The sequence below is a fragment of the Gracilinanus agilis genome, chromosome 1 (assembly GCF_016433145.1).
Source record: "Gracilinanus agilis isolate LMUSP501 chromosome 1, AgileGrace, whole genome shotgun sequence".
NCBI classification, from domain to species: domain Eukaryota; kingdom Metazoa; phylum Chordata; class Mammalia; order Didelphimorphia; family Didelphidae; genus Gracilinanus; species Gracilinanus agilis.
In genome coordinates, this window is record NC_058130.1 from 38,209,443 (window position 1) to 38,236,948 (window position 27,506).

Genomic DNA, 27,506 nt, shown 5'->3' on the forward strand with positions numbered 1-27,506 from the left:
GAAGGAAGAGGAAAAAAGGAAAGAAAGAGAAAGGAAAGAGAGAGGGAAGGAAGGAAAGAAGGGGAAGGAAAAAAGGAAGGAAAGGAAAGGAAAGAAGGGGAAGGAAAAAAGGAAGGAAGGGAAAGGAAAGAAGGGGAAGGAAAAAAGGAAGGAAGAAAAATGGAGAAAGATAGATGAAAAATGTAAAAAAAAAATATGGAAAAGTGGAGCCAGATTATCATGATTTTAAAAAGCCAAACAAGAGTATTTTCTAGAGGCAAGAGTCACCCATTGAAGCTTCTTGATCAGGGTGATAATATGGCTTGATCTGTGTAATGGAATGTCAGTTTGGAAACTTTGTGAACAAGTAAACTGTAGAAGAGAAAGACTAGAGACAGAGAGACCAATGGGGAGATCATTGCAATAATCCTGAAGAATCTGAACTAGAATGGTACCCATGGAAGGGGGAAAAAGGGACAGTGGGAGATATATGAAGACAAAATCAACAGTCTGGTACCACCTGCTCTCTCCAGCCTCCTCTGATGTTCCTCCCCTGCATGTATTCTACACTCCTGAACTACTCCCTATCTTCTGAATATGCCATGCAATCACCCTGCCTTCCACCACGCCTTTGCTTGCATCATTCGCTATGCCTGGAATGTCCTCTCTGGAATGTCCCTCTTTGCTTGCTGAATTCCTTCCCATCCTTTAAAGCCCAGCTCAAATGCCACCTCCCCCAAGCAGTTTTCGCTGTCGTCCCTTCATTAAGAATCTTTCATGCCCACCTCTTTAATGAATGCTTTTGACCTGGAATTGTCTTACGTTTATTTTCCTGTCTATATGTCACATAGGGCAGCACAATGTCTTTGTTGTTTTGTCTTTGTATTCGATGTCAATAATACAAAGATAAAAAGGGAAATAGCAAACAAGGAAAGGAAGGCCCAAAGAGATATAATGTTGTGTAGGAGGCACAGTGAATGGATAGAGTCCTGGTCTTGGGGTAAGCAAAATCTGAGTTCAAATCCCATTTCAGACATTTACTAGATGTGTGACCCTGTACAAATCACTTAACCTCTCTCAATCTCAGTTTCTTCATCTGTAAAATGGAAGTAATGATAACACCTATCTCATCAGAGGATTGTTGCAAGAATCAAATGGAATAATATATGGAAAATGTTTTGGAAGTTTTAAAATGCTTTGTAAATGCTAGCTATTATTATCATCATTACCTTCCCTCCTTTCCCATTCCAGCCCATAGTGACAATCAATTAGAGAGGTTGGTCATTTGTGCCAAATGCCACAATAAGATCAAGAAGGAATGAGGACTGACAAAGTCACTGGTAGGGAGCGTAGCTAGCATAGGAGGTAAAGTTAGGGGAACGAGAAACCCCAGCCATTAAAAGGAATGGGGGTGGGAGAGGGAATTATTCCAGTTATTCTCCTACATATAAATTGTTTGTTCTGTTCTATTTATTCTGAAGTGGTCCAATGACATCCTGGGCTGATGTCTGTTGAATTGAGCATGAATTGGATTTAAGTGAGGCAGAATTATACAAAATTGCCAGCCTTGTTCTCTCTTCTAAAGTCACCAAAGTCCCAAGCAAGACAAGTCAGGATGATTGGCAATGATCCAAGACAATGACTGTGGCATCTTTGAATGATCGATGAATTTTAAATCAGAGGACCTCAGTTCAAATCTAAGCTTTGCCCTTTACTACCTATCTGTCCTTGGACAAAGACCCATGACTAAATTATGGCTTTGGATGGCCATACTCAAATACACTCAAATGGGTCTATGATAGCTTTCATTTGAAAGCTCCAACAATGCTGGTCATCCATGATTGTCCATCCTCCTCTGATTTCTGTACATGAACTTCCCTAAATTCCATTCTACATCCTTGGCACCTTCTATTTTTTCTGACACCCCGAGGACAGCAAAAAAGCTTGCTAGCTATCCATGGGTAACATCTTGATGCTATCACATGACCAAGACCAGCCTTTCTTCCTATTTTATATTTCTCTGATGACATCCTTTGCTTCTGCAATTCAAAGTATTTAACTGGTTATATGTTGCAGGTAGTTGGCCCCATCAGACAGTTCTCTATTATTCTCAATATTTTAATGCTCATTTATTTTCAATTATTTGGACTCCAGCATATTCCACATCTCATCAATAGGACACCTGAAGAATATAGTACTAAACTGGATGTGTCAGTCTTATTTGAAAGAAAAAGAAATTTGAAAGTATTTGACAGAAGCAGGAGAGATAAAAAGGAATAGAACAAAAGGGTAGGGAATCCCTCTTTCCTCTTCACCCCCTTTGACAATAGCATCTTGTATAAGTGCATGATTGTAGAAACTTTTCCTGAGAGAGAACTTCAAGGACCGTGCTTCTTGAACTTCCATTTGTGTAGAAAGAGTCAAGAAGAGAGCTTGGAACCTAGATCTGGGATCCTGCTTGGAAGAGGGCAGATACAAGAGTTACAAACGATGGGCAGCCATAGAATCATGATTCTGGTTCTATCTTTAAAAGTACGCAGGGGTCTAACCAAGGCTGAGCTGAGCCTGAAGGGATAGGTGGCAACTGGCAATGAAAGGTATATACACCGATGGGGGCTCATGAGCTATTTTATTTTATTTTATTGTCATGCAAAACACACTCCCATATTGGTCATTGTTGTAAGAGCAAAGGTCATACAGAACCCAAACCCCCGAATAAAACCATAAATATACAGATGGGAAAGACAACTCCTACAATGCTCTCTCTGGAGGTGGAGAGCCTTCCTTCTCGTAAGTCTTTCAGGATTGTCCCAGATCATTGCATTGCTGAGAGTTTTCACAGATAATCGTCATCCAACATTGCTGTTACGGTGTACAATGTTCTCCCAGTTCTGCTCATTTCACTCTGCATCGGTTCCTGCAGACCTTTCAGCTTTTTCTGAATTCATGTTACTTATCATTTCTTCTAGCACAATAGTATCACCAACATGTACCAAAGTTTGTTCATCCATCCCCCAATTGATGGATGTAATAATAGCACCTACTTCATAGGGTTATTATGAAAAGCAAATGAGATAATATTTGTAGAATGCCTAGCCTAGGGACTGACACAGAGTACATTAATACATAGTCCATGTGTTATTATTTCCTTCTCTTTCCTCAAAGAGTATGACCCTAGGTAAGTCATTTCCAGATTCCTCTTTTGTAAATGGAAGGATTTGATTCCATGGCATTGAAGGTCCCTTCTAGTTCTTTCTATCATCCCCTGATTTTTGTTTGCTTTTCAAAATAGATTGCTCTGATGGGTATCCCCCTTACTAAATAGCAGGATGTCTAAGGGAATGCAAAAACCTTCCCTTTGAGGCTCTGATCCTCTGTTCCTCCAGCAGCAACCTCTGAGTCCCCACCTCTGGGCACGCCAGCATGGAGCCCATTAACATTTACAACCCTAGCGAGGGCTCAGTAATTTACTGGGGAGCTCAGACATGTGCCACGGCAGGATTCTGAGGGCAATGGGGCTGCCCTCTCTCCTCGCTGGAGTTTAGTAACGGGAGACAGGTGGCTCATTAAAATTTAGAGAGGGCTCCTGGAAAGCCAGCTTTTCCGGGAAAGCTATTACAGTAAGTTAGACAGATGAAGAGCCTTGCTGTGCCTTCAGTCTCGGCAGGGAAAACATGCGGCTGCCCAACACCGATTCATATTTTTCCCCCCAGTTGTGTTGCGTCTCATGTGTGCACTGCACAGAACCAGGGATCAGCTGTAGCTAAGATGCTGGCTAACTGGTGGTCCCCGGCGGTCCTTCTGCCAGCCGTGAGAGCCTGGAACTCCCCAGAGGAGAAATCAGAGCTTGGGACCCAGCTGGGTGGGAAGAAGAGTTTGGGATCCAATTAGGTCAGAGGCTGGAACTGGGGACTCAAATGGGTGAGAGGCAGAAGTTGGATCCTCGCTGGGTAGAAAGTGAAAGTTTTGAGCCCAACTGGGCAAGAGATTAAGATCTGGGTTCCAGCTTTCTGATTTACAAAACTGTAAGGACAGAATGGGGAGCTGAGGTCCAAAGACTCAGTGAATCTTGGAGGGGGAAGGGACCCCCTATTCCAGAACCAGAACAGCAGTCAGTCATTCACTTAGCCTCCAAGATCATCTCTTCAGCCTGTACCTAGGTGGGGACCACTTTACTAAGAGACCCAGCTAGCTCCTTCCCTTCCCTTCCCTTCCCTCCCTTGGGCAGCAAGAGCAGCCATCCAATGGACAGAGGCAGAAGAAGGGAGAATGGAAGCCCAGAACCAATCCTGAATAGACAATAAAGTACTTATATCTGTAAGGAAATGACCCAAGACTTAGAGATTGTCTGGAATTTCCACTTACATGTAAATTAATCTCTTTTAAAACCATTCAAAAATCTATTATTTTGACCCAGGACTGAGAGGCTGCCCTGATGATGGGATCTCCTGATTCTTCTTTTTCTTGGAAAGTGGGGGTGGGAGCAGGCTGGGGAGTCTGGGATCATTCACTCAAATAGGTTTGCTTTTTTAAAATCTCTATCTCCCCCTTTTTTTGTTTTGTTTTGTTTTTTTGTTTTAACTCCTTACCTTTTGGCTTAGTGTCAGTTCTAAGACAGAAAGAGCAACAAGGATTAGGTGATCAAGGTTAAGTGGCTTGCCCACAGCTAGGAAATCTCTGAGGCCAGATTTGAACCCCATGTTCTCCAAACTCCTCATCTGGCACTCTTTTCACTGTGCCACCCAACTGCCCCTCTAATCTCCCTTCTTTCTAATCTTCCTGATGTTGCATTGTGGCTAGAATGCTAGATTTGGAGGTCAGACATCCTTGAGTTTATTAGTCAATCAATTAGCCCACCATGCCCAAAGGGACAGGAGGAAACCATTTCTGCCCTCGGAGACCCTAGAATCTAGTGGTTCGAGTGCTGGCAATAGTCAGAAAACCCTGGAGTCCAGCCTCTGACATTTACTAATTGTGTCACCTTAGGTAAGTCGCTTAACTTATTTTCCTCAATTTCCTCATCTTTTATGGAGATAATGATAACATCTATCTCACAAGACTATTGTCAGGATCAAATGAAGTATTTGTAAAATACTTTGCAAACCTCAAAGTCCTGTATAAATGCTAGTTATCATTATTATATAAATATTTACAAAAATATGCCAAGTACCATAGAGGGAAGAGGAGGCACCAGCTGCCCATGGGATCAGATTCAAATTCCATCTCTGACACTAGCCAGGAGACATTGAGCAAATCACTTACCTGTCTTTGCCTCCATTTCCTCATATGTAAAATGGGGACAAGAATAGTATGTTTCACAGGGCTCCCATGAGGATCAAATGAGATCATGTAAATGCTTTATAAAGCTGAAAGTGCCTCAAATATGAATGTCAGCTGTTACTTCAAATTGCCTGTTGGGCACCTCTGCCAGGACATCCCACTGGCATTTCAGCTTCAGCCCTAAGCTGAGTGGTACAGTGGAAAGAGGGCTAGATTTTTTTTAACACTTTCTTCATTCTTAGAATAAATAATGTGTATTGGTTTCAAGGCAGAAGTGTGACACAATGGCTAGAAAAAAAAATGGGATTAAAGGAAATTGCCCAGGGTCACATAGCTAGCAAGTATCTAAGCCACATTTGAACCCAGGACTTCTAATCCATTGGGCCACCAAGTTGCCCCCTAGAAGAGCCAGACTTGATTATAGAAGACCTGGGTTCAAAAACTCAGTTTTCTGTTTCCCTACCGCTGGACCATTCATTTAATCTTTTTTAGATCAGACTTCTGTCAGTTGAACTATATCTGTTGGTGGCATGGTCATTTATTTGGTCTCTCACATTTGAAACTTTAGTCTTATCACTGATTTTTCCTCTTCCTTCACTTTGCACAATGGATCATTTGTCAGGGACTATCATTGTCCCAAATGGATTTCCACTGCCACAGTCCAGGGTCCTGATCACCACTCACTTAAACTATTATCGAACTATTTCTAGAGCTTCCTAACTATTCATCTTACTTTGACTTTCTCAGTCCTTTCAGTCTCAGATTTATACTTCTCCTGGATTAATCTGACTCACTCAAAGAGCTGAGACTGTTATCCCTCAAAAATCGTCCAAAGTTCCCTGTTATCTACCAATTAAAGTACAAATTTATTAGCTTAGTCTTCAAGGACCCAACCATTTGGTTCCATCCTGTGATACTTTATTTCCTACCATATTCTCTGGGCAGCACCCTTCTTCTGGGAATTTGAGCATGTGCAAGATGAGAGGAAAAAGAGTGACTTTCCATCTGACCTCAGGACACCAATCTCAAGTTTGTGTTTCCTGTTTTATCTCTAATTCAGACCTAGTCAAATCCTACAATTCCCAGTGATTTCGAACATTTGTAGATATCATCCAAACTTTATTCCCCATTCTCCATCATTCAATTTATTATTTCTATTCTCCTCAATCCACCCATTCCAGAGTCCCAACAAAGTGCTACATCTTCTTTTTTAGAATTAAATATTTTATTTTTCCCAATTACATATAACAACAGTTTCCAACATTTTTCAAAGAATATTGAATCTTGAATTCTCACTCTCCCTCCTTTTCCCCCAATCCATGTTGAGATGGTAAGCAATCTTATATAGATTTTACATGTGCAATCTTGTAAAACATTTTCCCATATTAATCTTTTTGTGGAAGAAACTCAAATTTAAAAAATTAAAGAAAGGGGGAAAAATTTGCTTTGGTCTAGATTTAGACTCTTATCAATTCTTTTTCTATAGAAGCCAGATACCATTTTCTTATCATAAGTCCTTTATGATCATTTTCATTATATTACTGAAAATAGCTGTTATTCAGAGTTGTTCATTGTATAGTCACTGTGTTCAGTGTTCTCCTGGTTCTACTTATTTCACTCTGCTTCAATTCGCATAAAGCTTTCCAGTTTTTTCTAGCTCCTTCTGCTCGTCATTTCTTTCAGCACAATAGTATTCCATTGCAATTGTATATTATAGCTTACTCAGGTTCCCTGATTGATGGGTATCCTCTCACTTTCCAAATCTTTTCCCCCTAAAAAGAGCTGCTTTAAATATTTTTCTACATATAGGTCCTTCTTTTTGTATTTTTTCTCTTTGGGATACAAGTCTAGTAAAGATATTGCTGGGTCAAAGAGTATGTAGTGTTATAACCCTTTGGGCATAGGTGCAAATTACTCTCCTGAATGGTTGAATCAGTTGACAACTCCCCCAACATGGCATTAGTGTATCAATTTTCCCATATCCTCCCTGAATTTTGTCATTTTTCTTTTTCGTCATAATACCCATTCTGATTATATGAGGTGGTACCTCAGAGTTGTTTTGATTTGCATTTCTCTAATTAATAGTGATTTAGAGTATTTTTTTGCCTGATTAAAGAGAGCTTTAATTACTTTACCTGAGAATAGCTGGTTCACATCCTTTGATCATTTATCAAATTAGGGAATGATTTGTATTCTTATATATTTGACTCATTTCTCAATATAACTGAAAAATGAGACCTTTATTAGAGAGACTTGTAAAAAATGTTTGTACCATTATGATTACTGTATATTACTCTCCAACCTATTTACCCTGGTTTAGATTCTGACCTCCATCTTCCCCAATTTGCCCTCATTTCTATCAGCTCCATTCCCCTTCTCTTATCCTCTTCACTTTCTGTTTTCATAAGCATAAGATAGGTTTCTATACCCAATTGATTGTATATGTTCTCCCCTCATTGAACCAATTATGATGAGAGTAAGTCTCACATGCTCTCCTCCCCACCTGCCCCATCTTCCCTTCCATTGTAAAAGCTTTTTTATGCCTCATTTATATGCAGTAATTTGGTCCATTTTATTATTTCTTCCTCCCCCTCCCAATGCATTCCTCTTTATCAGCCTTAATTTAATTTAATTTTATATTATCCCACCATATTTAACTCCTACCCTTGCCATTTGTCTATGAATGTTCCTTCTATCCACCCTAATAATGCAAAGTTCTTTGAAGTTATAAGAATCATCTCCCCATATAGGGATGTACACAGTTTAATCTTATTGAATGTCCTTTGATTTCTTGTTACTGTTTACCTTTTTTATACTTCTCTTGAGTCTTATATTTGAGAGTTAAATTTTCCATTCAGTTCTGATCTTTTCATCAGGAATGTTTGAAAGTTCTCTATTTTGTTGAATGCCCATTTTTTCCACTGAAGGATTAAGCTCAGTTTTGCTGGGTAAGTGATTCTTGGTTGAAGTCCTAGCTCTTTTGCCCTCTGGAATATCCTGTTCTAGGCCCTCCAATCCTCTAATGTAGAGGCTGCTAAATCTTGTCTTATCCTGACTGTGGTTTCATGATATTTGAATTTTTTCTTTTGGGATTCTTGCAATATTTTCTCCTTGACCTGGGAGTTCTGGAATTTGGCTATATTACTCCTGGGAGTTATCCTTTTGACATATCTTTCGGGAGGTGGTTGGCAGATTCTTTCAATTTCTATTTTATCTTCTAGTTCTAGAATATCAAGGCAGTTTTCCTTGATAATTTCTTGAAAGATAATGGCTAAGCTCTTTTTTTTTTAATAATTATTTTCAGTGTCCAATAATTCTTAAATTATCTCTTCTGGATTTATTTTCCAGGTCAGTTGTTTTTCCAATGAGATAGTTCACACTTTCTTCAAATTTTTCATTCTTTTAACTTTGTTTGATTGTTTCTTGATGTCTCATAGAGTCATTAGCTTCCACTTGCCCAATTCTAATTTTTAAAAAAAGATTTTCTTGAATGAACTTTTGTACCACTATTTCCATTTGGCCAATTCTATTTTATAAAAAGTTCTTTGAATTTTTGTACCTCTTTTTCCATAGGACCAATTCTGCCCTTCAAGAAGTTCTTCTCCCTGGTGCATTTTTATATATCTTTTTCCATTTGGCTTATTCTGCTTTTGAAAGTGTTCTTATCTTCATTGCATTTTTATGCTTCTTTTACCAATTGGCCTAGTCAGTTTTTTAAGATTTTAATTTTTTTCAGTGTATTTTTAATGCCACTGTTGAATCTTTTTTCCATGATTTTCCTGTATCACTCATTTCTTTTCCCAATTTTTCTTCTACCTCTCTTATTTGATTTTAAAATTCCTTTCTGAGTTCCTCCATTAATTCTTTTTGGCCTTGAGAGCAATTTATATTTTTCTTGGAAGCTTTGGATACAATAGTATTGACTTTGTTATTTTCTTCTGAGTTTGTGTTTTGGTCTGCCCTGCCATTAAAATAACTTTCTATGTTGAGTTCTTTTTTTCTGTTGTTTGCTTATTTTCCAGACTTTTTTCTTTTCTTTTAATTAAAAAAAAATGTTAAAGTTGGGCTCTATACCTGTGGTGAAGGGAGCCCTGTTCCAAGTTTCAGGTTCTTATGCAGCTGCCTTCAGAGGTGGGTCTGGGGATCTTTCTGCTTTCAGTTCTTCCAAGATGTTCTGATATGAGGATGTGTTTTATATTCCCTAAGCATCTGCTCTGATCTGTGAGTAACCATAAGCACTCTTTTATCCTTTGGAATTGTGACCAAGGCACCCTACTTCCCTGTGGCCATAAGCATTGGTATGTGCTAATGCTCCTTCTCACCCTGAGATCACACTCTGGTTCTGTATATGGGCAATTTGACAAGAGTCTTGCATGTAGAGCCAACAAAGGGGCCCTTGTAATCTCCTTCTAAGCAACTGTCTGACTCCCCCCCAACCCCCATCCCCACCCTTACCATCTATGGCTGAGAGCTCCAGAAGCCTTTGGCTGCTGCTTCAGCTGCACCCAAGACCTATTGCTGTAATGGATCTTGCCCAGGTATGTGGTGCACCACCTCCTCCCTAGTGCACTAGACCCTTCATGCCAGCCTTTTAAGTTGTTTTGGGCTGGAAAATTAATCCTTACCTTGTATTTTTTGTGGGTTCTGTTGCTCCAAAATTTGTGCTAAGGCACTACATCATAGTTTTTGGAGGGCAATTTGGTAGTGATTATATGAAACTCTGATCTTCTCCTCCATTTTTCTACCCACCTCTTCTACTGTGCCTTCTGGAATTACTGCTCCATAGACAACAAATGTGATTTTATCTTCAATCTTTTCCTTTCTTACTGAGTCCATCTTTTAGTTCCCTATCTTTTGACTCCCTACCTTCTGACACCATCCTTGGCTACCCCTTCAGACAACTGGTTGAGGTGAGAAAGTTGGTATATTCTTTGCTCCCCACTGACTCTTCTCAGTTCTCTCCTTACTACCTTGACTCAGCAACTTCTCGTCCTTTGAAGTCTACAATCCATATCTACCACCCAATAAAAATCCTGGGAATTATTGTCTATAGACCTCCAGGAAACTCTTCTCCTTTCCTTAATAAGTCTAGAACCTAGCTTACAGCCTTTCATCCCCTACCCCTACTTCCATACCTGGAGACTTCAGCATTGTTATAATTTTTTGGTTATTCAGTCATATCTGATTCTCTCTTATTCCATGTTCTACAGCATGCAATGCTGTCCATGGGGTTTTCTTGGCAAAGACACTGGAGTGGTCTGCCATTTACTTCTTTAGCGGATTAAGGCAAACAAAGGTTAAGTGACTTGCCCAGGGTCACATAGCTGATATGTGTCTGATGCCATATTGGAAATCAGATCTTCTTGACTACAGGCCTAAAGATCTGCCCACTGATCCATCTAGCTTCCTCAGGAAACTTTAACATATATATTGATAATCCCCCAAATGCCCTAACTTACCAATTCCCCAACTCATTTTTAAAAAGATATTTTATTTTCCCAATTACAGGGTAATAACAATTTTTTCATATACACTTTCTGAAGTTATAAGTTCCCAACTGTCTCCCTTTCCCCTCCCAGAGGTAATATACAATTTGATCTGGGATATACATATATTCATGCAAAATACATTTCCACATTGTTCATTGTTTTAAGAGAATACTCATATAAAAGTAAAACTGCAAAATAAAAACCCAAATCAATTAAAGTGAAAAACTGTATGCTTTGATCTGCATTCTAACTCTAACAGTTCTTTCTCTGGAGGTGGATAGCATTATTTATCATCAGTCCTTCAGAGTTGTCCTAGATCATTGTTTTGCTGATAATACCTAAGTCTACCACACTTGGTGATCACACAATATTGTTATTACTCTGTACAATGTCAACTTACTTGTTTTCCATGATCTGCTCCTCTGCCTCACTTGAGCTACATGCAAAGATGGCCTTATCCTTCATCTTGTCATCACTCACAAAATCCATGTTCAAAAACTCTGATATTCCCTTATCTCATCACAGTCTATTGGCTTTCCACCTCCCCTGATTTCCTTTATTTAACTCAATTCTTCATCTACACTGAGACCTTGATCCCTCAATTCTCTCCCAAGACATTTTCACTCTTTCTTCTTTTCCCCAAATTGACCCTTTGGTGAACCAGTTCAACTCTACATTTCTCCTTCTCTTGAGTCACGGCTCCCTTATCATATTGCCAATTGTGTCCTGCCAATCATTTCCACATCTGCTGCCTTTCCTCCAAATCATAATATGCCACTGAATCAAGTGGACTGAACCACCCAACTGCTGTAAGTTGTTATGAGGTACACTACAAATTTTTTACACAACTCAAACTGAGCCCTCTCTTACTGCTAGGCAATTCTTCTACTCCTCTACCTCATCAACTCATTAGACCACTCTCCATAGTGGTTCTTCCAACTTTTCATCCATCTTCTAATGTCCTATGACTTCCCCTTTCCCTACCCTCTCAGTGGAGAACTTTGCCTCATATTTTACTGAAAAAATTTGAGGCCATTTGCTGAAAAATCCCTCTTGCCCTCTCCCCTTCATATTAAATCACTCGGGTGCCTTCCTTCTACTACCATCTTCTCCTTCACCTCTGTCTCACAAGGAAAGATGGCCTGATTCCTTGCTAAGACAAACTTTTCTACCTGCACCAGCCATCTCATTCCATCCTGACTACTCCAGCATATTGCCTCCTCTGTCTCCCTCCTCTTATTTATTCCCTATCTTTCCCTGCTGTCCACTCACTATTATTCCATATCTTTTGTCCTCTGTGATTAGTCTCCTTGAAAAAGCCATCAGTCATAGATACCTCCACTTTCTCTCTACTCCTTCTTTTCTTAACCCTTTAAAATCCAGTTTCTGATCTCATTCCACCAAAATTGTTCTCTCCAAGGTTATCAGTGATTTAATTGCCAAATCCAATGGACATTTCTCTGTCCTCATTCTTCTTGACCCCTCTGCATTCATTGACATTGTTGATCACCTTCTCTCTTCTCTTCTCTCTAGGTTTTCTGGGATGTCATTCTCTCTTGGTTCTCCTCTTACCTATCTGACTATGCCTTCCTTTTCTTTTGCAGAATCTTCATCCAGATTATTCCTGCTAGCCCTCAACATGTCAAAAACTGAACTCATTATCTTTTCCCTTAAATCTTACCCACTTTCCAAACTTCCTGATTACTATAAAGGATTCATTTCTCAATTCCTAACATCTCATCATCCTCCCAAACCCTAGACGTGAAACTTGGATTCCTCATTATCTACCACTCTTCCATATCCAGTCTATTGCCAAGACCTATTGATTTCACCATTGTAATGTCTCTCAAATATACTCCCTTTTCTCCTTTGATGCTGCCACCACTATGGTGCAGGCTCTCATACCTGGACTATAGCAAAAGCTAGCTGGTAAGTCTGCCTGCAACAAGTCTCTTTCAAATCAATCTATCCTCCATTTAATGCCCAAAATAATTTTCTTAAAGCATAGATCTGATAGTGTGACATCCCCCTTCCCAACTCCCCACCATACCACATACACCATATACTCTAGTGATTATTACCTCCAGGATCAATTATAAAAATTCTATGTTTAGTACCTCTTGTGTAAGGCTTGCCAAGTCTTTTTCAGGGCTGCTTTCTTCCTTTGGTATCCACCTGCCACCCAGCTTTTGCCTGTGGCTCTAAGAGGCATGCGAAGTCTTCCACCCATGAAATGAGTAGATGAGAACAATTTGTCCCCACCTTCATGAAGGCAGAAGAAGCAGGCACTGTGGAGAGCTTAGAGCTTAGTCAGACATCAAAGAAGCCAGGGTCATCCACTGTATCCTGGGCTATCACCAGTCATCTTGACTTTTGTCTTGTCACTGGATTCGGATGACTCCAGAAGAGAGAGTGAAGCTGACAACTTTGTGCAATTCTGCCTTACTTAGTTCCAATTTAAGCACAAGTCAAGCATCAGCCCATGATATCACTCTTTGAAAACAAAGGATGAACAACAAAGCCTTCTACAATCTGGCTTCAGTCTATTTGTCCAGACCTTTCACATTACTCTTCTAAAATTCTGTGTTCCAGCAAAACTGGTCTGCTTGCCATTACCCATGCACAGAATTCCATCTGTTTCCATGTCTTTACAGCAGCTGTTTCCCCCATGCTTGGAATGTTCTTCCTTTTTACCTCTGCCTCTCCTCTTAGGATCTTTACCTTTCTTCAGTATTCAGCTCAAATTCTGCTTCCTACAGTGGAAGAAATCACACCTAACCTCTATCTGGTCTTCCCTAATTGCTAGTGACTTTTCCCTAAAAATGACTTTATATTGTATTTTAAATTTTATATATATGTTGATTTCTTCCAAAAGAATGTAATTTCCTTGAGAAAAGAGATTGCCTCTTTTGTCTTTGTGCCCACAACACATGCTTTATAATAGATGTTTAATAAGTGCATGTTGAAGTGAATTGTTAAATTCAGCATACATTAAACACCTACCAAGTTCTCTTTGAATGACTTCATCAAGGAAACCCTCAAGAGATTATCCTCATAAAAATATATTTGGAAGAGAAGGGAAGATATAAATTGGTCATTGTGAATGTTTTCTGGGTTTCCTTTTGGGGGGAGACTAATAAATAAGGTCTAATCTTTTTTTAAATGTTTTTAGTGTCTTCATCTGCTTCCTCTACTCAAGAACTAATCCCTCAGCACCCTCATAACTGTGTCACCTATAGTACTATTAGGAATGAATATCTTTGGTCAAGTCCAGATGCTTTTCCCGTTTTTGTTCTCTTCAGTATAATTTTTGTCTCTACCACAACCATATCATATCCAGGACTCCAAAGAATATGGAAACAAGTATTACACATTGGAAAAATGCATGGTATGTATGAACAACATATAGAGAAAAAGAAAAAAAAAGGCAGAAGATAACTAAAGGAATCAAAGAAATATGTGACCAGAAAAGGTAGATTGGTCACATGGGAGAAATGGAGGAAAAGTGGATGAATAGTTTGTTAAAGGCTTGAACCCCCTTTGACACACTTAGGGGAGGTCATGGATGAATGTTGCAAAGGATGGGCAGATGTCCTTCTTAAGAGATGATTCTCATTGATGGAATCACAGATTAATTGTGTATTTGAGTAAAGACAAGATGCTATCCTAGGAGACATAATGAATAAAGTGATGGGTCTGGAGTCAGGAGGACCCAAGTTCAAATCTAGCCTTGATCACTTACAAGTTCTCTGGCCCTGGACAAATCATCCAACCCTATTTGCCTCAGTTTCATCATCTATAAAATGAGCTAGAGGAGAAAATGGCAAACCACGCCAGGATCTTTACCAAGAAAATGCCAAATTGGGTTACAAAAAGCTAGACACAACTGAAATGACTGAACAAAACAACAAAGGGGCTATCCTAGCCCATGTTCAATTATAGACAATTGTTCATGCCATCTCTATACCTAGACTTCCTCCATCTATTTCTACCTCTTGAAAATCTACTTTTTTTTAAAAGCCAACTCAAAAACTACTTCCTACATGAAGCTTTTCTGTTCCCCAAACACTGTTTCCCATTAGATAGACAATAATGCTTTTGCCTTCCTGGAAACTCACATAGCACTTATGTGCTTAGGTTGGCTCCCTTCATATTAGCTATTTGGGGAAGGTATCCTATGATCCCACTAGATTGTCAGCTCCATGAGGGCAAGGTTGGTCTTAATTAATATGTATATATCTTTAAAAATGTGTCTAAATACATTTTCCCCAGAGGATCTGCTGTTCCACCTTTACCAGCACACACCTGTACTAGCACCAAGCACGGTTCCCCAATATTGAAGCTGGAATTGAAATGAGAGCTGGGTCCCAAAAAGAATGAAAAGAAAAGTCAGCAAAAAAGCTAACAAATGCCTTAAGGTTCAATTCAATTCCAACAATCCTTTATTGTGACAACTATATGTTTAGAAAAAGGTAGGGGAAAAGAAAGGGAATAGTCCTTTCCATCAAGGTAGTTATATTCAAGGGATATGGCATACATACAAATAATGATAGAAAGTATACAAACTTATGCAGTCATTTCAAGAGGGAGAGAACATTAGTACCTAAGTAGTGTTTTGAAGAAATTCAGGGATGCCTAGAATTGAGTAGTGAGAATAGTCTAGGCATGTGACCACTTCTGCAAAGGTGTGGAGGTAGAAGAAAGTATGTCATGTAATTAATAAAATGTTAATATGGTTATTATTATCAATATTATCATTATAACCAGTATTTGTATAAAGCTTTAAATTTACCAACCACTTAAAAATAGTATCTCATATATTCTTCACAAAAATCCTGGAAAATAAATGCTATTACTATCTCCATTTTACAGATAAGGATATTGAGATCTTTAATAGAGTCTAAATGACTTGAGTAGGGTCACATAGCTAGTAAACGTCTACAATCAGATTTGAACTCAAGTCTTTCTGACTCCAAGTCTAGCAATTCTTTCAGACTATAATAACAGAAGATCTATTCACCTGTACAGATTGAAGGAGTTTCATCACTAGGAATGTCTTATGCCAATGAATTCATTAGTCTGATCCAACAAAAATGGGCAAGGTACTATAGTTACAGAGGTAGATAATATGGTGGAATCTAATCATCTTCCAAGCAGTAACCATTTCATTTTTTGTCTTTATATCACCAGTGCCCAATCCTAAAATTCTTCTTGATTCATTAATTACTATGACAAAGACCCTACTCTCAAGGAGTAGGAGATCCATTAGACTATAAGCTTCTCAAAGGCAGGGATTGTCTTTTGCCTCTTTTTCTATCAATCCCCAATAATTAGCACAGTGCTTGAAACCTAGTAGGCACTTAATAAATGTTCATTCATTCATTCATTTATTGTAGAAAGAATCCAACACTCAGGAGAGGGATCCCTTCAGGACACATCCTTGAGCTCTTTAGGGGAGCTGATGTCATAAGAGGTACCTAAAGGTGGGTTACAAATCCCAAAGACTAGAGTCTCAGGGAGATTGATGAACATCTGCTCCACTGGTGTCCCCCTTCCTCTGCCATATTTGCTGTTTCTTTCTCCTTCAATGAGTAACTTTTAGAAACAGACCTGATTTGGGCACTTTGTTAGTTCAGGATCAGGTTCAACCTTGGAATGAAGTGATTTATAGATCCATTGACAAGATAACAAAAAGATATTTACTCAACCCTAGCACAGCAAGGATAAATGGAGACCCAGTGGCACCTAGCTTCTATAAATGTGGACCCTTCATCTTCACATACAAACACAACTGATCAGCAGAACAAGGTGTGGTGACTTCTTTTATTTGCAGACATTTACCAAAGTAAATGGAAGTGGTGGAAATGTCTTTAGGTGACCAGGAGACTGTATCAAGGGAGACATAGCTTGAACCTCGTGGTTTCATTCCACCCCTGGACCAAGCAAGTCCCAGCTATAATGCTTTTTTCCTAACCCATGTTTGTGATGGAAGGAGGTGGGAATATTGGTCGATATTGGCATTAATCTTATGATTTTGTCAAAGATAAAGAGCAAGGTAGGAGGAAAGTGTCTGATTGCACAGTGACCTCAGAAGGAAAGAAATCCAAATGGGATTGCCAAATGGTAATAGGCACTAAAGAACATAGACTGATCCCTGAGGCTTCTGAGAAAGGAAAGAGGGCATGGGATATTTATTGTTCTTGGAACAGAAGAGGGTCTCCCACATGTATCTTTCATAGATAAAGGTGAATAAATGTATTTTAGAGATGGAGAAGAAAGGTAGAGATCCAGGATGGATGCTGTTTTGAATTCGCATTTTATTTGAACAAGGAGGAAAGAAAGTATTAAATCCTTTATGATAAATCCAGAAAAGTTCCATGTAACTTCAAGAGAATTGATGAGGCTATTTAAAAAAGAAAACATGTGATATCTGGAAGAGAGAATTCTAATGGTTCCTAAAGACTATCAATCATGGAAAAAATTTGTTTCCTATGTTCAAAATAATGTGTGCCTCCTACTAGCAGATTATTCTAGATTCAATGTGCCCTGTTGGTCAGCACCCATTCAAACCATATATAACTCATGTGTCTCCTTTACCTTTAATATCCAGAAGATACAATTAGTTCAAGTAAAAGTTTTAATGAATTTACAAGGTAAAAAAAAGTAACAATAAAACATGTTCCCCACTAATCTGGAATTTAGTCTCTCCCACAAGTCCAGAGCCCATCAATAGAAAGAGCAAACAAATTTAGAGAACATACATAGAGGGAACATGTGTGGTATGGATAAATGCATGAAGGGACAATGAATGCTTCTGACACTACAAGGCTGCTGATGTCATCAATGATGCCATTTCACTTATTGCCTGTAAAGAAGTTATTTGCACCCTGGTCTCTGCTGGACAATCAATCAAGAAAGAAATCAATCAAAGAAACAAAAATCAAGCACCAGTTCTCTTGGCCAGATCCTGTTCCAATGGTTATGTGGTCTCTGAAAGGAAAACATATTGGGAAATCTGGCTCCTCTTCACGTCCCTTATTTCCAAAGCCTGTTTTCTCTCTCTCTGTCTTCCTGGAGGCTCTCCCTGAAGAGAAGCTGGAACCACATGGGTTCTCTCAAAGCAAGAAGGAAGAGAAGGGTCTATTGGGAGCCAGTTCTGCCCATCACACAGACACACGGTGTGGAAGCATCATTGTCTCCACCAAGAGAACAATCTTATGCAAATGGTCCAGGCTTACAGCCAAGGTTATCTGGGTATAATGCTTTCTCTCACTCTTGTCTTCTGCACCATAAATAGCCACAGCTCTGAACCTCTCCTTCAGACCCAACTGTCTAATGGTCTCTTTGTTTTCCTGCCTTTTCAGATGATGCAGAATGCTAATGGACCAAGGGGATGGGGTTGAACCTTGGTCTTGGGAGGCCAGGAGCCCAGACCTACTATCCTTAAGTTGGGACTTTCCATACTGGGCAGCAAGCACTAATACATGTCTTTTGAATTCTTGTCCAAGCAGAAGGCTAACCGTATTTGTGTTTGTGTTTGTGTTTCTATATTATTCTTTTAGGTGATAAAATGCCAAATGGCTTATTCAGGAAATATCATTCTCCTACACCCAAAGATAGAGAGGATGCAACTCCTATTCCCATTTAATTTTTTTTCCTCTAAGACTGGCTCTCTCTTTCTCACCCAGGCAGGGAGCACAAAAGACTACTCATGGGTCCAATTCTCTTCTAGGAATGGGAGTCTTGACCCACTCCAGGGGCAGTTCGCCCCTCCACAAAACCCACTGGTTCTGACTTTCAGAGATTTGCCACATCAATGCCAATCTTAGCCCACCATGGCTCAGAACTCCCAGGCTCCAGAGTTCCAACAGCCTCAGCAGCCTCCCAGGCAGCGGGTACTCTGGATATTTGCCACACCAGCCACAAACCCTCTTAATCAAGGAACTTCCAGTCCTCTAGGGTAGAATGAGGTACACCCAATAAATTATAATTATAGGGAAGTCATAATAAATGTCAAAGAATATATGGAGTAAAGTGCCATGAGAAATAGGAGTAGTAGGTGACATTTCTCCAGATTGTAGGTTCTGAAAGGGTGAGGATTGTCTTTTTTCAGCTGTTGATGCCCAGTGCCTAGCAAAGTGCTTTGCCATCACTTAGATAATCCTTATATTGAATAGGAGAGAACATTTTCAGTTAGAAGAGGAGGAAGGGAAGGATCAGGGAGTGATCATTTCTAAGTTGCTTCTAGTCCAGGGAAAAGTAGGTAGTGCAGTGCCAGGTTTAGAGTCAAGAAAACCTGGGTTCTAAATCTGACCTCGGACACTTTCTAACTATGTGAATTAACTAAGTTAATTAACCCTGATTGCCTCACCCTTGCCACTCTTCCATCAGAATTGATACCCAGAGAGAAGAGAACAATATTTTTTTTTAAGTCGCTTCTAATTCAAGAGGTCGTTCTGCCTATGGCTTCCTTCTCAGAATATTTCCAAACATACAAAAATAAAAGCCATCAAATTGCAAAGGAAACCAATTATGTTGCAATTTAGTTACCCCCCCCCCAAAAGTTTTTAATTTAGAGACTGAGCCTGGATGAAGCATCCCTGCTTAGCTCATTTAAGCCAATGACTCCATTGTGCTCCTGTTACACTCTGAGATTAGGAAGTCTTTGGCAGGTCCTTCTGAGCACAGGCAGTCTGACAGCTCTTCACCAGCTATTCAGGCTAGTTCCTGATCTGCCTGGATCTACAATTCTCCACCTCTTGGCTTCCCTGGTTTCCTTTAAGTCCCAGAGAAAATCCCACCTTCTATAGGAAGCCTTAGAGCAGGTAGGTGGTACAGTGGATAGATTTCTGGATCTGGAGTCAGGAAAACTCATCTTCTTGAGTTCAAATTTGACCTCAGCACTTGCTAGCTGTGTGACTCTGGGCAAGTCACTTCACCTGTTTGCCTCAGTTTCCTCATTTATAAAAAAAAGCTGGAGAAGGAAATGGCAGACCATTCCAGTATTACTGCCAAAAAATGGAGTTACAAAGTTTTGGATATGACTGAAACAACTGAACAACACAGAAAGCCTTTCCCAACCTCTCTTAATTCTAGTGCCTTTCCTCTCTGAATTATTTTCTGTTTATCCTATATGTGACTTGTTTGTACCTATTTGTTTCCTTGTTATTTCCCCCATTAGACTGCGAAGTCTTAGAACTCTGGAGCTTGCTTCTTTCTGAACCTCCAGTCCTCAGCACAATGTCTGGCACATAGGGGAGGTTTAATAATTATTGATTGGTTAACTGACTACCCATACTCATTAGCCCTCAGTTCTAGAAGCTCCTGTCCTGTTACTTCCCTGCAGCCCACCCCACCACCACCACCACCAAGGACCATACTGTCCTTGTTCCAGCATCCACTTACCAATTGATGCAACCACCAAACACTATTATGCCACCTTCTTGGGGTCCTTCAATAGTGCTGAGGTCACCATTAGATAAAGAAAAACTGAGTTGTTTCACTGAGATGCCTCAGTCTAGCAGACCTGAGAGTCTTCCCACCCTGATATTGTTCTTTCTTTGACATATTTCATTTTCATTTAAAGTGTAAAATTTAAACTACTATCCAATAACTCCAAGTATTATATTTTATAAAATTTAATAGTAATCACTTGAATTCGAAAAGAAGAAAGAACAAAAGAAGAAAGCCTAAGTAAAAATGCGTGGGTAAAATTCTCCTGCCTGGCTCCTTCCTGGGAGGAGAGCAAGAAAGGGAAGCTACTCAAAACATATCTTCCCTATAAATATGCAAATGGGATGCTGGGAGAGAGAGTCCTGGGGAGCAAATTCGAATTACACAAAAGCAAACTCTAAGGAACAGCACTACTTTCTTTGGTCTGGGACCAATAATAAAGTCCAGGGTGAAGGATTCGATCTCCCTTTATTTTGTCTATATTTGTGAATTATGTATTTTCCACTCCAAGGAATAGGTAACATTTATATAGAACTTAAGATTTGCAAAGATTCTAAAGTGTATTCTCATTCAATCCTCATGAGGCTCATTGAGAGATTACCAATTATATTCTCATTTTACAGTTGAGGACATTGAGGCTCAGGTAGGTTAGATGGATACATAGCTGCTACGTGTCTTTGTTTCCAAACCCTACACACTAACCAGGAAACTAAACTGCTTCTCCAGTACATGAACAATAAAGAGGGGGTGAAGGGAGCTGAGAGCTATACTTGGCAAGTCCTGACCCCTTCTTCTTCCCCTTCTCTATCAGTCAATCCACAAACATTCATTAAACATTTATTATATGCCAAGCACCGTGCTATACTGGGGATACAAGACAAACAATATTTCATCTCCCAAAGTCAAGAACAAGAATGAAGATCCCTGGGATGCAGGGCACAATGAGGTTAAGGGTCTCCAGGATTCAGAGGCAGGGACTATGGGGGAATTGTAGTCTTAACCATCCTTAATAAATACTCTCTCAGGGAGCAGCTAGGCAGCTCAGTGGATTGAGAGCCAGGCCTAGAGATGGGAGGTCTTGGGTTCAAATATAGCCTCAGACACTTCCTAGCTTTATGAACCTGAGCAAGTCATTTAACCCCAATTGCCTGCTCTTCTGCCTTGGAACCAAAACACAGTATTAATTCTAAGACAAAAGGTAGGGGTTTAAAAAAATAAATATGTGCCCCCCCCTCAAATTACTGATTTCCTCTATCCATTTTTCTATACATCTATTATCTATTTATTCACTTTTCTATCTCTCTTTTTCTCTATGTCTCTATCTTGGGTAATGAGTCAAAACAATACAAAACCAAGCTAAGATGAGAAGAATCAAGAATATATGGCTTGTGCACTCCTCAAAAGCTGAGTTATCAGATTCCCCAATGGAAAGGACCAGTTGTTCTTTGAGATGCCCCCAAAGCCTAGCAGATGCCAGTGAGCAATGCCAAGGTTAGTTGTGAACCTGAAGAGCCCTGGAGCTCCCTGTCCCTTGGTCAAGGGCAGCTCTCCCTCAAGAGGAACAGGACATGTTCAAGCACACCATTTGCTTGCATGAGGTTGGCAAGGCCCTTCCCTCTAGCAATGTGAACCTACGTTTCCTGAAGTAGTAACCACTTCTGCCAAAGTTGGTGGCAAAGAGTTGTCTTCTTGTTGAATTTGGGCGTGTATTTCTTTGGGCTGAATGGGTAGTCAGACTGAGATGAGGTCTCTGTCGCTTACTTCATGTCTTTCCATGGGTGAGTAATGTCACCTTTCTGGAGACTCAGCTTCTTCATTTGAAAAATGAGGAGGTTAGGCCAAAGAGTCCTCTGATCCTTCCTAACTCTCAATCCCATGACCCTGGGAAAGTTTCATGAGAAATATGGTGCCTATCTTGGGCTGGTGTGTTCTAATGTAGGGTGAAGAACTGTGTTTGAATACAGTTAATTATTATGTCAATTAGTTAATTAATTAATTAGTATGTTTTATTATATTATAATCTATAATTTATATACTATATATTATATATTACATATAATTATAATAATATATACATAATATATAATATTATGTTCATTAATTAATTAAATATTCAATATGAATATTTACACCTTGGAAATTCTGAACACTTTAGATCAGGGCTCGATTTATTGTTTTGTTGATCATCCAGACTTAACAAAGTAATGGAAAAATTTTTAATACAGATTAGCCATAAATGTTTGTAGTATGCATTTTCTCCCTAGAGAGCCCATTATTAAATATTTACCAATACACCTCTATTTGAATCCTGCTTCTGCAGGAATTTACTTACTAGCTGTGTGACTCTTGATAACTCAATTTCTCTGACTCTGTTTCCCTATTTGAAAAATGGGAATAAAATTTAAAAAAAAAACCCACTTACTTCACAGGGTTGTTACAAGGCTCNATATATACATAATATATAATAATATGTTCATTAATTAATTAAATATTCAACATGAATATTTACACCTTGGAAATTCTGAACACTTTAGATCAGGGCTCGATTTATTGTTTTGTTGATCATCCAGACTTAACAAAGTGATAGAAAAAATTTTAATACAGATTAGCCATAAATGTTTGTAGTATGCATTTTCTCCCTAGAGAGCCCATTATTAAATATTTACCAATACACCTCTATTTGAATCCTGCTTCTGCAGGAATTTACTTACTAGCTGTGTGACTCTTGATAACTCAATTTCTCTGACTCTGTTTCCCTATTTGAAAAATGGGAATAAAATTTAAAAAAAAAACCCACTTACTTCACAGGGTTGTTACAAGGCTCATAGGAGATAATATCTTTTTTTTTCTTTTTTTCTTTAAAATATTTTTCCATGGTTACATGATTCATGACCCCTCTCCCCCACCCTTGCTCTTCCCTCCCCGCTCTTGAAGCAGACAGTTAGGAGATAATATCTATGGAACGCTTTGCCAGTTTTAAAGGGATATATAAATATTAGCTCTCAGTAGTGACCCTCCCTGGTTTTTGTGTGGATCGAATGAGCTGATTTCTATGAAATCCTCTTGCCAACTTCCGAGTGATATCTGCAGCTCAGTTCTTATTATAGCTACTACATGTATGCAGCCAGGTTCTGAATGTAACTAATTCTTCCTCATCATAGATCCAAGATGTTTCTTCTCCTTTCCTACATGGCACTTTCTCAGTTCAATGCCTTTTGATTTTTTCATCTCTCTTCTTTTTCCTGTTAATATCTGTGGTAATGAACTCAAATTGTTAGTGAAATGAGGATCTAGGGCTAACCCCAATGACCACATGTTCACAATAATGGTAGTAATGCCTTCCAGTTGGACAGAGCTTTTTAAACTTTTCCAAGTTCTTTTACTCCCTGCCTTTTTCCACTGGCAAAAAGAGTTCCCACTGTAGAAATTCTCTCCCACGGATTCCCTTCAGCAACTGTCTGTAAGATAGTCATTAAAGGTTGTCTTGGGCACTGCTAGGTTAAGTGATTTGCTAGTGTAGTATGTGTCAGTGGTAGGACTTGAACTTCTGTCTTGGTAGCTCCAAAAACCAGCTCCCCACCCACCATTCTATTCTGCCTCTCCTACTCCCTTCTCCTTCTTGCCTTATTTTACGCTCTTCATAACATTGTGGGATAGGTCAACACAAGATTCCTATTTGATGTGAAAATGGCGGTTCAGAGGATGACTTGCTTAAGATAACTCATCTCATTGGTGGTAGAACTCTGACTCGGGCAAGAAGATGATCGATTCTTTATTAGGGTTTGAAGTTTAATTCTGAAAGGTCCATCTGTACTATATTGTGGAATCCTCAGGGATGCACAACCCAAGCCAGAAACTTTTATTTCCATCCACTTTCCTGTATATAAAACAAATGCATGCATGCACATGTACACACACATTGAACCCTAACCAATTTAACTCCCATTGCCCCTAGAATGGGCATCTCCATTCCTTTATGGCCCCTCTCATTATTCTAATAACTCTCTTAACCAAAGTGCCCCTCCATGGTGACGCCCCCCTCTTAATTATCCCCCCCCCACCGTTATAAGATAAGCTTCCTGAGGGCAGGGACTGTCTTTGCTTCTATATTTTCATCCCCAGAGCTTTGGAACATGATAATTATTTAATGAATGCCTTTATTTCATTTTTCATCTAAAAGGAACAAAATGAATGGAAATGTTGAAAAGCTGAGCCCAAGAAGAAAGATGAAACGCATGATAGAAGGATGAGAGGAAACTTAATAACCACTGTCTCCTTCCTCCCTAAACATGAGGTTAGAATACAATGGAATGAGCTCGCATTAAGTAATTGATTTCATTTTGCAGGCTTGGAACTTGGGACTTCTGAACCCAATATGCTTAATGTAAAACATACCTCAGGATTTATTGAAAGAAGGGGAAAAAAAATCTATTGGCCCCTTAGTCTTGATACCAAGAGCTGAGACAAGTTTTCTGATGTTGGTTTAAGAAAGGGGAAAATCATTTTGATCCTATTGTTTTAAAGACATTTTATAAAGACTTATACTTGTCTTCAAATGCATTTTTCTCTCTCAAGCATCACAGCTTGCAAAATATCTCTTTGCCTTCATCCTCTCTGGCTTCTGGAAATCGACTCTAGGACAGTCTGGCATTCGCTCATGGAGCACTAGTTTGATTTTCCCAGTATTGTTTGATATTCCCACAGTATCGTTAAAGGGCACAGGACTTGGGAGTCAACAGATCTGGGATCAAGGCATTGCTCCCCCACTTAGCAACTGCGTGACCTTGAGCAAAACACAGCCTTCTTTGAGACTCAGTTTTCTTATCTGTACAATGAGATAATAAGCCTTAGACTCCCAGCCTCACAAGATGGCAATGCTTTGGAATCTGCCAAGTACTTCATGAAAGTTAGCTGTCCTGTTGGACTGTGTGCAAATCCTGTCCTTGTCGTCTGCTAGCTTGGGGACCCCAGGCAAGTCACAGAAATTCTCAAGGTGGCAGGAAATTCTCTAAGTCTATCATTTACAGAGTTCCTGATGCCCATGAATCAGAGGGAGGTCTCCGTAATGAAGAGATCACAGACCCATCCACCCTCTTCACAAATTCCGGAGCTCCTTTAATGTGTTATTTAACTTAGTGATGGAAAAGCACCAGCTAGGTTGTTTGCAGCCACAGCCAAGTCACTGAACCTTTATGAGCCTCAGTTTCCTCATCCATAAAGGAGGAATAATAATACTTCCCAGGACTGTTGCTAGGATTCTAGGAGATCATAGGCATCCAGTGCTTTGTAAAACTTAGAGCCTCATATAAGCAGCAGTTATTATAATTATTATTATTATTATTTATTTTAAAAATTAAAAATTAAATGAGCCTACTTGTAGGGGAATAGGGCTATTCAGAGAATACTAGATTAGGACTGGATGCTACCCAGGTTCTAGTTGTAGTTCCACCATTTCTTGGTAGTGTGGCCTTGGACAAGTCACTTAACCTTTCTAACTGACTCTCTTTGTCTATAAAAGGGGCACAGAGCCTGCTTACCTCACGGGATGATTGGGAGGTTTCCAGGGGCTGATAGTTGTAAAAATTCTTTGGCAATTAGGCAGCCCCCAGGGAAGTGCTCAAACAGAAGGTTCACCTCAAAAATACACAGTAGGTATTGTTTTTATTAGTCATTTTTCAGTTGTGACCCTGTTTGGGATTTTCTTGGCAAAGATACTCAAATGATTGGCTGTTTCCTTCTCTAACTCATTTTACAGATGAGGAAACTGAGGCAAACAAGGTTAAGTGACTTGGCCAAAGCCACCCAGTTAATAAATATCTGATGCCAGATTTGAACTCTTCCTGACTCCAGACCCAGCACTCTATTCTCTGTGCCTCCTAACTGCCCAGAGAATGGCTTGGAGGGAGAAATATTGAATTTATTGTCAAGGGGCCGGGGTTCAAACCCTCCCTCTGTCAGCTGTGTGGCACGAGGCAAGTTCCCTCTCAGAGCCTCTCCTGTGTTATATGTAAAATGAGGGGTAGCCTCTAAGGTCCATTTCAGTTCTAAACCTATGAGTTCATTCAGCTGCTTCTCTTGAATGACTTTTCTCTAGAAGATACTTTCTCGATGCTGATGAGATTCTCAGGCTCTCTCCCTTCTGGCCTCTGGTGAATCCCTTCCCCTCTGCAGGCTTGCAACATTCCCAGTGTTTTCAAGTGAACAGCTATTTTTACCCCCACGCTAAGGAATTTCAGGGTAAAGACTATCTACAATCTCATGTTACTCAGTCAACTTGGCACGGGTTTAAACCACTGAACAGTCTCTTCCCGGGACTCCCAGGGAGCGCCCCCTCCCAGACCTGTCCTTGAGAGTTTATCCTTCCTAGCTGGCTGGCCTGACCTTCAACCCTCCCAGTCCTAGGCTCAGGACTTCCCCTTCAGCATCCTGTATCCCTGGAGAAAGTGGATGGTACCCTCTCCAGATCTTGGACATCCTTCTCCTCACAGACATCTGGATCACCCTCTTGAGGAGTCAGACTAAGCCCCTTTTTCGTACCAGCCACAGCTATAACTGGACCAAGGGGGCTTTGCCCCTTTCCCCAGAGATAAGAGAGTTAGAATGATTAATGAGCCTGTGGGTGAGGTCCCTGAGCATCCAAGGAGCTGGGTTGAGTTTCAGCTGTTTTACTTAAGACTGACATACTCCAAGGTGTCTGTGGTCTGTTTATTTTTGTTAGAATACTTATAAAAGTGCCCATTCCCTTTGTCTTGTTGAGTATTGAAGTCCTGGAAGAGTTCATTGGCTTCAAAGGTGTCTACACACACACATACACACACACACACACACACACACACACACGCACACACAAATTTTATTAGATGTTCAGTTATTTCAGTCATGTTCAACACTTCAGGACCCCACTTGGGTTTTCTTGGCAAAGATACTGGAGTAGTTTGAATTTCCCCTCTTCAGTTTATTTTACAGATGAGGAAACTGAGGCAAAAAAGGATAAAGTGCCCAAAGATACTGGAGTAGTTTGAATTTCCCTCTTCAGTTTATTTTACAGATGAGGAAACTGAGGCAAAAAAAGGATAAAGTGCCCAGAGTTACACAGCTATGGGTCTGAAGTCTCATTTGAACTCAGATCTGGCCTGGTACTATATTCACTGTGCCCCCTAATTGTCCCATATTTAAATATATATAAACATATATATACATACACATAAATATATAACATACACGCATATATATATGTACATATACATCCAGAGAAAATATATTTCAACATAGAAATATGTATTTATATAGAGAGAATATAGAATA